We start from the raw sequence: 10,183 nt of genomic DNA, 5'->3' as shown, positions 1-10,183 counted from the left end.
TTTCGCTGCCCCCTCAATAATAGGTCTCCCTATTGTAGTACTGATCGTCATATTCCCTTCCATTTTATTCCCAGCACCCAATCGCCTAATCAATAATCGGTTAATCTCCATTCAGCAATGATTAATTCAATTAACATCAAAACAAATACTAGCAATTCATAATCAAAAGGGACGAACCTGAGCTCTCATACTTATATCACTAATTCTATTCATTGGTTCAACTAACCTACTTGGACTACTACCCCACTCATTTACGCCCACGACACAACTCTCTATAAACCTCGGAATAGCAATCCCCCTATGAGCAGGGACAGTAATTACCGGTTTCCGCTATAAGACCAAAGCATCCTTGGCACACTTTCTACCCCAAGGCACCCCTCTTCCCCTAATTCCAATACTAGTAATCATCGAAACTATTAGTCTATTCATTCAACCCATAGCTCTAGCCGTTCGATTAACCGCCAATATTACTGCAGGACACCTCCTAATCCATTTGATTGGAGGGGCTACCTTAGCTCTTATTAATATTAGCGCGACCACAGCTTTCATCACTTTTATTATTTTAATTCTATTTACGATTCTAGAGTTTGCTGTTGCCTTAATTCAAGCCTATGTCTTTACCTTACTAGTAAGTCTATACTTACATGACAACACCTAATGACCCACCAAACTCACGCTTACCATATAGTTAACCCAAGCCCATGACCGCTAACAGGAGCCCTTTCTGCCCTTCTTATAACATCGGGTCTTATCATATGATTTCACTATAACTCAATATCCCTACTTACATTAGGATTCACAACCAACCTGCTAACCATATACCAGTGATGACGAGATGTGATCCGAGAAGGCACATTCCAAGGACATCACACCCCTATTGTACAAAAAGGACTACGGTACGGAATAGTTCTTTTTATTGTATCAGAAGTATTTTTCTTTGCAGGCTTCTTTTGAGCCTTTTACCATTCCAGCCTAGCCCCTACTCCTGAACTTGGAGGTTGCTGACCTCCCACCGGCATTATTCCTCTTAACCCACTAGAAGTTCCTCTACTCAACACCTCAGTCCTCCTAGCCTCCGGAGTATCTATTACTTGAGCCCATCATAGTTTAATAGAAGGCAATCGTAAACACATACTTCAAGGCCTATTTATTACAATCTCCTTAGGCGTATATTTTACACTATTACAGGCCTCCGAATACTACGAGACATCTTTTACAATCTCCGACGGAGTGTACGGATCTACCTTTTTTATAGCTACTGGGTTTCACGGACTACATGTAATTATTGGCTCCACATTCCTTATCGTGTGCTTTCTCCGACAACTATACTACCACTTCACATCAAACCACCACTTCGGATTTGAAGCCGCTGCATGATATTGACACTTTGTTGATGTAGTCTGACTATTCTTATATGTATCTATTTATTGATGAGGATCCTATTTCTTTAGTATAACTAGTACAATTGACTTCCAATCAGTTAGCTCCAGATCAACCTGGAAAGAAGTAATAAACGTAATACTAACCTTGATAACTAATGTAACCCTAGCGTCCTTACTTGTACTAATCGCATTCTGACTTCCCCAACTAAATATTTATACAGACAAGACAAGCCCCTACGAATGTGGTTTTGACCCCATGGGATCTGCTCGCCTACCTTTCTCTATAAAATTCTTCCTAGTTGCCATCACATTCCTGCTTTTCGACCTAGAAATCGCACTCCTACTCCCACTTCCCTGAGCGTCACAAACCAACAAGTTGACAACAATACTTATCATAGCACTCCTACTAATCTCCCTCCTAGCTGCAAGCCTAGCGTACGAATGAACCGAAAAGGGGCTAGAATGAACCGAATATGATAATTAGTTTAAGCCAAAACAAATGATTTCGACTCATTAGATTATGATTTATCTCATAATTATCATATGTCCATAGTATATATTAATATCTTTCTGGCATTCATTCTTTCTCTAATAGGTATACTTGTTTATCGATCACACCTAATATCATCGCTACTATGCTTAGAGGGCATAATATTATCACTATTTGTAATAATATCTGTAACTATTCTCAACAACCACCTTACATTAGCCAGCATGATACCAATCGTACTACTAGTATTTGCTGCCTGCGAAGCAGCATTAGGACTATCTCTACTAGTTATAGTATCTAACACCTACGGGACTGATTACGTACAAAACCTAAACCTCTTACAATGCTAAAAATTATCATCCCCACTATCATACTGATCCCCCTTACATGAGTATCAAAGCCTAACATAATCTGAATTAACACGACAACATATGGTTTGCTAATCAGCTTAATCAGCTTATTCTACCTGAATCAACCAAATGATAATACATTGAACCCCTCCTTAATATTTTTCTCTGACTCCCTATCAGCACCGCTACTAGCACTTACAACATGACTTCTACCCCTTATACTTATAGCAAGCCAACACCATTTATCAAAAGAACCCTTAACTCGAAAAAAACTATATATTTCAATACTGATTCTTCTCCAGTTGTTCCTAATTATAACTTTCACCGCCTCTGAACTTATCTTCTTTTACATCCTATTTGAGGCAACACTAATCCCAACCCTGATCATTATTACCCGATGGGGGAATCAAACTGAACGACTAAACGCAGGGCTCTACTTCTTATTTTATACTTTAATAGGATCTCTCCCACTCCTAGTAGCTCTCCTTTACATCCACAATTTCATGGGCTCCCTAAATTTTCTCATAATTCAATACTGAATTCAACCTCTGCCAAACTCCTGATCTAATGTTTTCTTATGATTGGCATGCATGATAGCATTCATAGTAAAGATACCTCTATACGGCCTCCACTTGTGACTACCAAAAGCACACGTAGAGGCCCCTATTGCCGGCTCCATGGTACTTGCCGCCGTACTCCTGAAATTAGGAGGCTATGGCATGATACGAATTACAACCCTACTAAACCCCCTGACCAACTTCATAGCGTATCCTTTCATAATATTATCTCTATGAGGCATAATCATAACAAGCTCTATCTGTCTCCGTCAAACAGATCTAAAATCCCTAATTGCATACTCCTCAGTTAGTCATATGGCACTCGTTATTGTAGCGGTTCTTATTCAAACACCATGAAGTTATATAGGTGCAACAGCCCTAATAATTGCCCATGGTTTAACATCCTCGATGCTATTCTGCTTAGCCAACTCCAATTACGAACGAATCCATAGCCGTACTATGATTCTCGCACGAGGACTTCAAACCCTCCTTCCCCTGATAGCAGCCTGATGGTTATTAGCAAGCCTCACAAATCTGGCTCTTCCTCCAACAATTAATCTTATCGGAGAACTATTTGTAGTGATATCCTCATTCTCATGATCCAACATTACTATTATTCTAATAGGAATTAACATCACCATCACTGCCCTATACTCACTTTATATACTAATCACCACACAGCGTGGTAAATATTCCCACCATATCAAAAATATCAAACCGTCATTCACACGAGAAAATGCCCTAATAACCTTGCATCTACTGCCTCTACTCCTCCTATCCCTTAACCCTAAAATTATTCTCGGTCCCATCTACTGTAAGCATAGTTTAACAAAAACATTAGATTGTGAATCTAATAATAAAAGCTCAAACCTTTTTGCTTACCGAAAAAGTACTGCAAGAACTGCTAACTCATGCTCCCATGTATAAGAACATGGCTTTTTCAACTTTTATAGGATAGAAGTAATCCATTGGTCTTAGGAACCAAAAAATTGGTGCAACTCCAAATAAAAGTAATAAATATATTTACTTCATGCATAATCACAGCTCTAGTCATTCTTACTTTGCCCATCATTATAACCTCTACTAAACTCTACAAAAATAAGCTATACCCATACTATGTAAAAACCGCTACTTCTTACGCATTCATAATTAGCATAATTCCCACAATAATATTCATCTACTCAGGACAGGAAACAATTGTTTCAAACTGACATTGAATAACAATCCAGACCATAAAACTATCCATGAGTTTTAAATTAGACTACTTCTCAATAATCTTTGTGCCCGTAGCCCTTTTTGTCACGTGGTCTATTATAGAGTTTTCTATATGATATATACACTCCGATCCTTATATTAACCGATTTTTCAAGTATCTTCTCTTATTTCTTATTACTATAATAGTCTTAGTCACCGCAAACAACATATTCCAACTATTCATTGGCTGAGAAGGAGTTGGCATTATATCATTTTTACTTATTGGATGATGATACGGCCGAACCGATGCAAATACAGCTGCCCTACAAGCTATCCTCTATAACCGTATTGGAGATGTAGGCTTCATTATAACCATAGCATGGTTTCTATTGAACTTAAACACATGAGACCTTCAACAAATCTTTATTACAACAAACGATAATTTTAATTTGCCGCTACTTGGCTTACTATTAGCAGCTACCGGTAAATCTGCTCAATTCGGCTTACATCCCTGACTCCCCTCAGCCATAGAAGGCCCCACTCCTGTATCAGCCCTACTTCACTCAAGCACAATAGTTGTAGCAGGAGTATTTCTTCTTATCCGCTTTCATCCACTAATAGAGCATAATCAAACTATTCAAACCCTCACTTTATGCTTAGGGGCTATTACTACACTATTTACTGCAATCTGCGCTCTTACACAGAACGATATCAAAAAAATTGTAGCGTTCTCTACCTCAAGCCAACTAGGCCTAATAATAGTAACAATTGGCATTAACCAGCCTTACCTAGCCTTCTTACACATCTGCACTCACGCATTTTTTAAAGCTATGTTATTCATATGTTCAGGGTCAATTATCCACAGCCTAAACGATGAACAAGACATTCGAAAGATAGGTGGCCTATTTAAAGTCCTTCCCTTCACCACAACTTCCCTGATTGTCGGAAGCCTCGCATTAACAGGCATACCTTTCCTTACAGGATTCTACTCCAAAGACCTGATCATCGAGTCCGCTAACACGTCGAATACCAACGCCTGAGCCCTCTTAATTACACTCGTTGCCACATCCCTAACCGCTGCCTACAGCACCCGAATTATATTCTTCGCTCTACTAGGCCAGCCCCGCTTCTCCCCTATAATCCTTATCAACGAGAATAATCCTCTCCTAATTAACTCTATTAAACGACTCCTTATCGGAAGTGTATTTGCAGGATACATTATCTCCCACAGCATCACACCCACCACCATCCCACAGATAACTATGCCTCATTATCTAAAAATGATAGCCCTTGCAGTAACTATCTTGGGTTTCATCCTGGCACTAGAACTAAACCTTACCATACAAGGACTCAAATTTAACTATCCATCTAATTACTTTAAATTTTCCACCCTCCTTGGCTATTATCCAACCATTATGCACCGCCTCACACCTAAAACAAGTTTAACCATCAGCCAGAAATCAGCATCTATACTTCTGGACTCCATCTGACTAGAAAACATCCTACCCAAATCAATCTCGTATTTCCAAATAAAATCTTCTACCCTTATTTCAAATCAAAAGGGTCTCATCAAGCTCTATTTCCTATCGTTCATACTAACTATAATTCTCAGCCTACTAATCCTTAATTACCACGGGTAACTTCCATGATAACCAACACACCAGTTAACAGCGACCAACCTGTAACAATCACCAACCAGGTTCCATAACTATATAAAGCCGCAATACCCATAGCCTCTTCACTAAAAAACCCAGAGTCCCCCGTATCATAAATTACCCAATCCCCTATTCCATTAAACTTTAATACTACCTCCACCTCATCATCCTTCAAAATATAGCAAGCAGTCAACAACTCAGACAATAGACCAGTAATAAAAGCCGCTAGAACAGCCTTATTTGAAACTCACACCTCAGGGTATTGCTCAGTAGCCATAGCAGTTGTATAACCAAATACTACTAATATACCCCCCAAATAAATTAAAAACACTATCAGCCCTAAAAAAGAACCCCCAAAATTCAGAACAATCGCACAACCAATCCCACCGCTAATAATTAGCACAAGCCCACCATAAATAGGAGATGGTTTAGTGGCAAAACCCACAAAACTCATCACAAAAACGATACTTAAAATAAATACAATGTATGTTATCATTATTCCTACATGGAATTTAACCATGACTAATGACATGAAAAATCATCGTTGTATTTCAACTATAAGAACATTAATGACCAACATTCGAAAAACCCACCCACTAGCCAAAATTGTCAACAATTCATTCATTGACCTCCCAGCGCCATCTAACATCTCTGCTTGATGGAATTTCGGGTCCTTATTAGGAGTATGCTTGATTCTACAGATTCTAACAGGTTTATTTCTAGCTATACACTACACATCGGACACGGCCACAGCTTTTTCATCGGTCACCCACATCTGTCGAGACGTTAACTACGGCTGAATTATCCGCTATATACATGCAAATGGCGCTTCCATATTCTTCATCTGCCTATTCATACATGTGGGACGAGGCCTATACTATGGATCCTATGTATTCATAGAAACATGAAACATTGGAATTGTACTACTATTCGCAACCATAGCCACAGCATTCATAGGCTATGTACTGCCGTGAGGACAAATATCATTTTGAGGGGCAACTGTAATCACTAACCTTCTCTCCGCCATCCCCTATATCGGAACCAACTTAGTAGAGTGAATCTGAGGTGGCTTCTCAGTAGACAAAGCAACCTTAACACGATTCTTTGCATTTCATTTTATCTTTCCATTCATCATCGCAGCTCTAGCAATAGTACACCTCCTATTTCTACACGAAACCGGATCCAACAACCCCTCAGGAATCACATCAGACTCAGACAAAATTCCGTTTCACCCCTACTACACAATTAAAGATATCCTAGGAATCCTACTCCTGCTCCTAGTCTTAATATCACTAGTTTTATTTTCACCAGACCTATTAGGAGATCCAGACAACTACACCCCTGCAAACCCCCTAAACACCCCTCCACATATCAAACCTGAATGATACTTCCTATTCGCCTATGCCATCCTACGATCTATCCCTAATAAATTAGGAGGTGTACTCGCCCTAGTATTCTCCATCCTAATTTTAGCATTCATTCCATTCCTCCACACATCTAAGCAACGCAGTATAATATTCCGACCCCTCAGCCAATGCCTATTCTGACTTTTAGTCGCCGATCTTCTCACTTTAACTTGGATTGGAGGACAGCCAGTTGAACACCCTTTCATCATTATCGGACAGGTCGCCTCAATTCTATATTTCACCATCCTATTGATTCTAATGCCAACAATTAGCGTTATCGAAAATAATCTTCTAAAATGAAGAGTCTTTGTAGTATAATCATTACCTTGGTCTTGTAAACCAAAAATGGAGAGTAGTCGCCCTCCCTAAGACTCAAGGAAGAAGCTCTTGCTCCACCATCAGCACCCAAAGCTGAAATTCTTCTTAAACTATTCCCTGACACCCCCTACATTCATATATTGGACCACCTCTACTGTGCTATGTCAGTATCTCCAAAAAATCCTTCTTTCCCTCCCCTATGTACGTCGTGCATTAATGGCTTGCCCCATGCATATAAGCATGTACATGATATTATATCTTTACATAGGACATGTCTAGTCCAATTCCACAACCCATTGATCCTCAACAGTAACTAGATGCATATCACTTAGTCCAATAAGGGCTTAATCACCATGCCTCGAGAAACCATCAATCCTTGCCTGTAATGTCACTCTTCTCGCTCCGGGCCCATGCTAATGTGGGGGTTACTATCATGAAACTATACCTGGCATCTGGTTCTTACCTCAGGGCCATGACTCTATTTATTCCAATCCTACTAATTCTCGCAAATGGGACATCTCGATGGACTAGTGACTAATCAGCCCATGATCACACATAACTGTGGTGTCATGCATTTGGTATCTTTTATTTTTAGGGGGGGAATCTGCTATCACTCATCTATGACCGCAACGGCACTAACTCTAACTTATCTTCTGCTCTCAGGGAATATGCCCGTCGCGGCCCTAATGCAGTCAAATAACTTGTAGCTGGACTTATTCATTATCATTTATCAACTCACGCATAAAATCAAGGTGCTATTCAGTCAATGGTTTCAGGACATATAATTCTAGGACACACGTGTGTACACGTACGTACACGTGTGTACACGTACGTACACGTGTGTACACGTACGTACACGTGTGTACACGTACGTACACGTGTGTACACGTACGTACACGTGTGTACACGTACGTACACGTGTGTACACGTACGTACACGTGTGTACACGTACGTACACGTGTGTACACGTACGTACACGTGTGTACACGTACGTACACGTGTGTACACGTACGTACACGTGTGTACACGTACGTACACGTGTGTACACGTACGTACACGTGTGTACACGTACGTACACGCGCAAGACATTAAGTTAACTTATACAAACCCCCCTTACCCCCCATAAACTCATGTCATCTATTATACACTTATTTATGTCCTGCCAAACCCCAAAAACAGGACTAAGTGCATACAATACTCACAAGCTTTATTTAAATTGTATACAAATGTATTGCTACTCTAGTTAACTTAACACAACAGTCTTACACGCATTCGATCTCGTGGTCTATCTATAGATAGCATCCCCTTTTTTTTTCCTCTCATATTTACTATGTATTTTATTTATTATACACACTACAATTTCAGTATAAGTTAATGTAGCTTAATTAATAAAGCAAGGCACTGAAAATGCCAAGATGAGTCGCACGACTCCATAAACACAAAGGTTTGGTCCTAGCCTTCCTATTAGTTCTTAGTAGACTTACACATGCAAGTCTCCACGCCCCAGTGAGAATGCCCTTAAAATCAGCAGTGATCTAAAGGAGCAGGTATCAAGCACACTCTTAAGTAGCTCATAACACCTTGCTAAGCCACACCCCCACGGGATACAGCAGTGATAAAAATTAAGCCATAAACGAAAGTTTGACTAAGCCATACTAAAAAGGGTTGGTAAATTTCGTGCCAGCCACCGCGGTCATACGATTAACCCAAACTAATAGGCCCACGGCGTAAAGCGTGTTTAAGATACCTTTGCACTAAAGTTAAAACTTAACTAAGCCGTAAAAAGCTACAGTTACCATAAAATAGACCACGAAAGTGACTTTATAATAATCTGACTACACGATAGCTAAGACCCAAACTGGGATTAGATACCCCACTATGCTTAGCCCTAAACATAGATAATTTTACAACAAAATAATTCGCCAGAGGACTACTAGCAATAGCTTAAAACTCAAAGGACTTGGCGGTGCTTTATATCCCTCTAGAGGAGCCTGTTCTATAATCGATAAACCCCGATAAACCTCACCACCCTTTGCTAATTCAGTCTATATACCGCCATCTTCAGCAAACCCTCAAAAGGTAGAATAGTAAGCACAATCATTTTACATAAAAAAGTTAGGTCAAGGTGTAACTTATGGGGTGGGAAGAAATGGGCTACATTTTCTACCCAAGAACATTCCACGAACGTTTTTATGAAATTAAAAACTGAAGGAGGATTTAGTAGTAAATTAAGAATAGAGAGCTTAATTGAATAGGGCCATGAAGCACGCACACACCGCCCGTCACCCTCCTCAAGTAATAAGACACAACCATAACCATATTAACTTAACTAAGACACAAGAGGAGACAAGTCGTAACAAGGTAAGCATACCGGAAGGTGTGCTTGGATTAATCAAAGTGTAGCTTAACTAAAGCGTCTGGCCTACACCCAGAAGATTTCATTACTTATGACCACTTTGAACAAAAGCTAGCCCAACTAACCCCAAACTTAAGTATCACAGACATATAAAGTAAAACATTTAGTTAAATAATAAAAGTATAGGAGATAGAAATTTTAATTGGAGCGATAGAGATAGTACCGTAAGGGAATGATGAAAGACATCTTAACAGTATTAAACAGCAAAGATTACCCCTTTTACCTTTTGCATAATGAACTAGCCAGAAACGACTTAACAAAGAGAACTTAAGCTAAGCTCCCCGAAACCAGACGAGCTACCCATAAACAATCTAAAAGGATCAACTCATCTATGTAGCAAAATAGTGAGAAGATTTGTGGGTAGAGGTGAAAAGCCTAACGAGCCTGGTGATAGCTGGTTGCCCACAAACAGAAT

General features: G+C 39.6%; 1 pseudogene; it reads left to right on the top strand.

Moving 5' to 3' along the window:
* Positions 1-8,791: 8,791 nt before the first annotated feature.
* LOC144310030 (18S ribosomal RNA) lies at positions 8,792-9,746 on the top strand (annotated as a pseudogene).
* Positions 9,747-10,183: the final 437 nt, after the last annotated feature.

The sequence above is a fragment of the Canis aureus genome, unplaced genomic scaffold (genome assembly GCF_053574225.1).
Source record: "Canis aureus isolate CA01 unplaced genomic scaffold, VMU_Caureus_v.1.0 ptg000348l_RagTag, whole genome shotgun sequence".
In the NCBI taxonomy this organism is placed as follows: Eukaryota; Metazoa; Chordata; class Mammalia; order Carnivora; family Canidae; genus Canis; species Canis aureus.
Note: the sequence above shows the minus strand (reverse complement) of the source record. Positions and strands in the feature narration are given on the sequence as shown.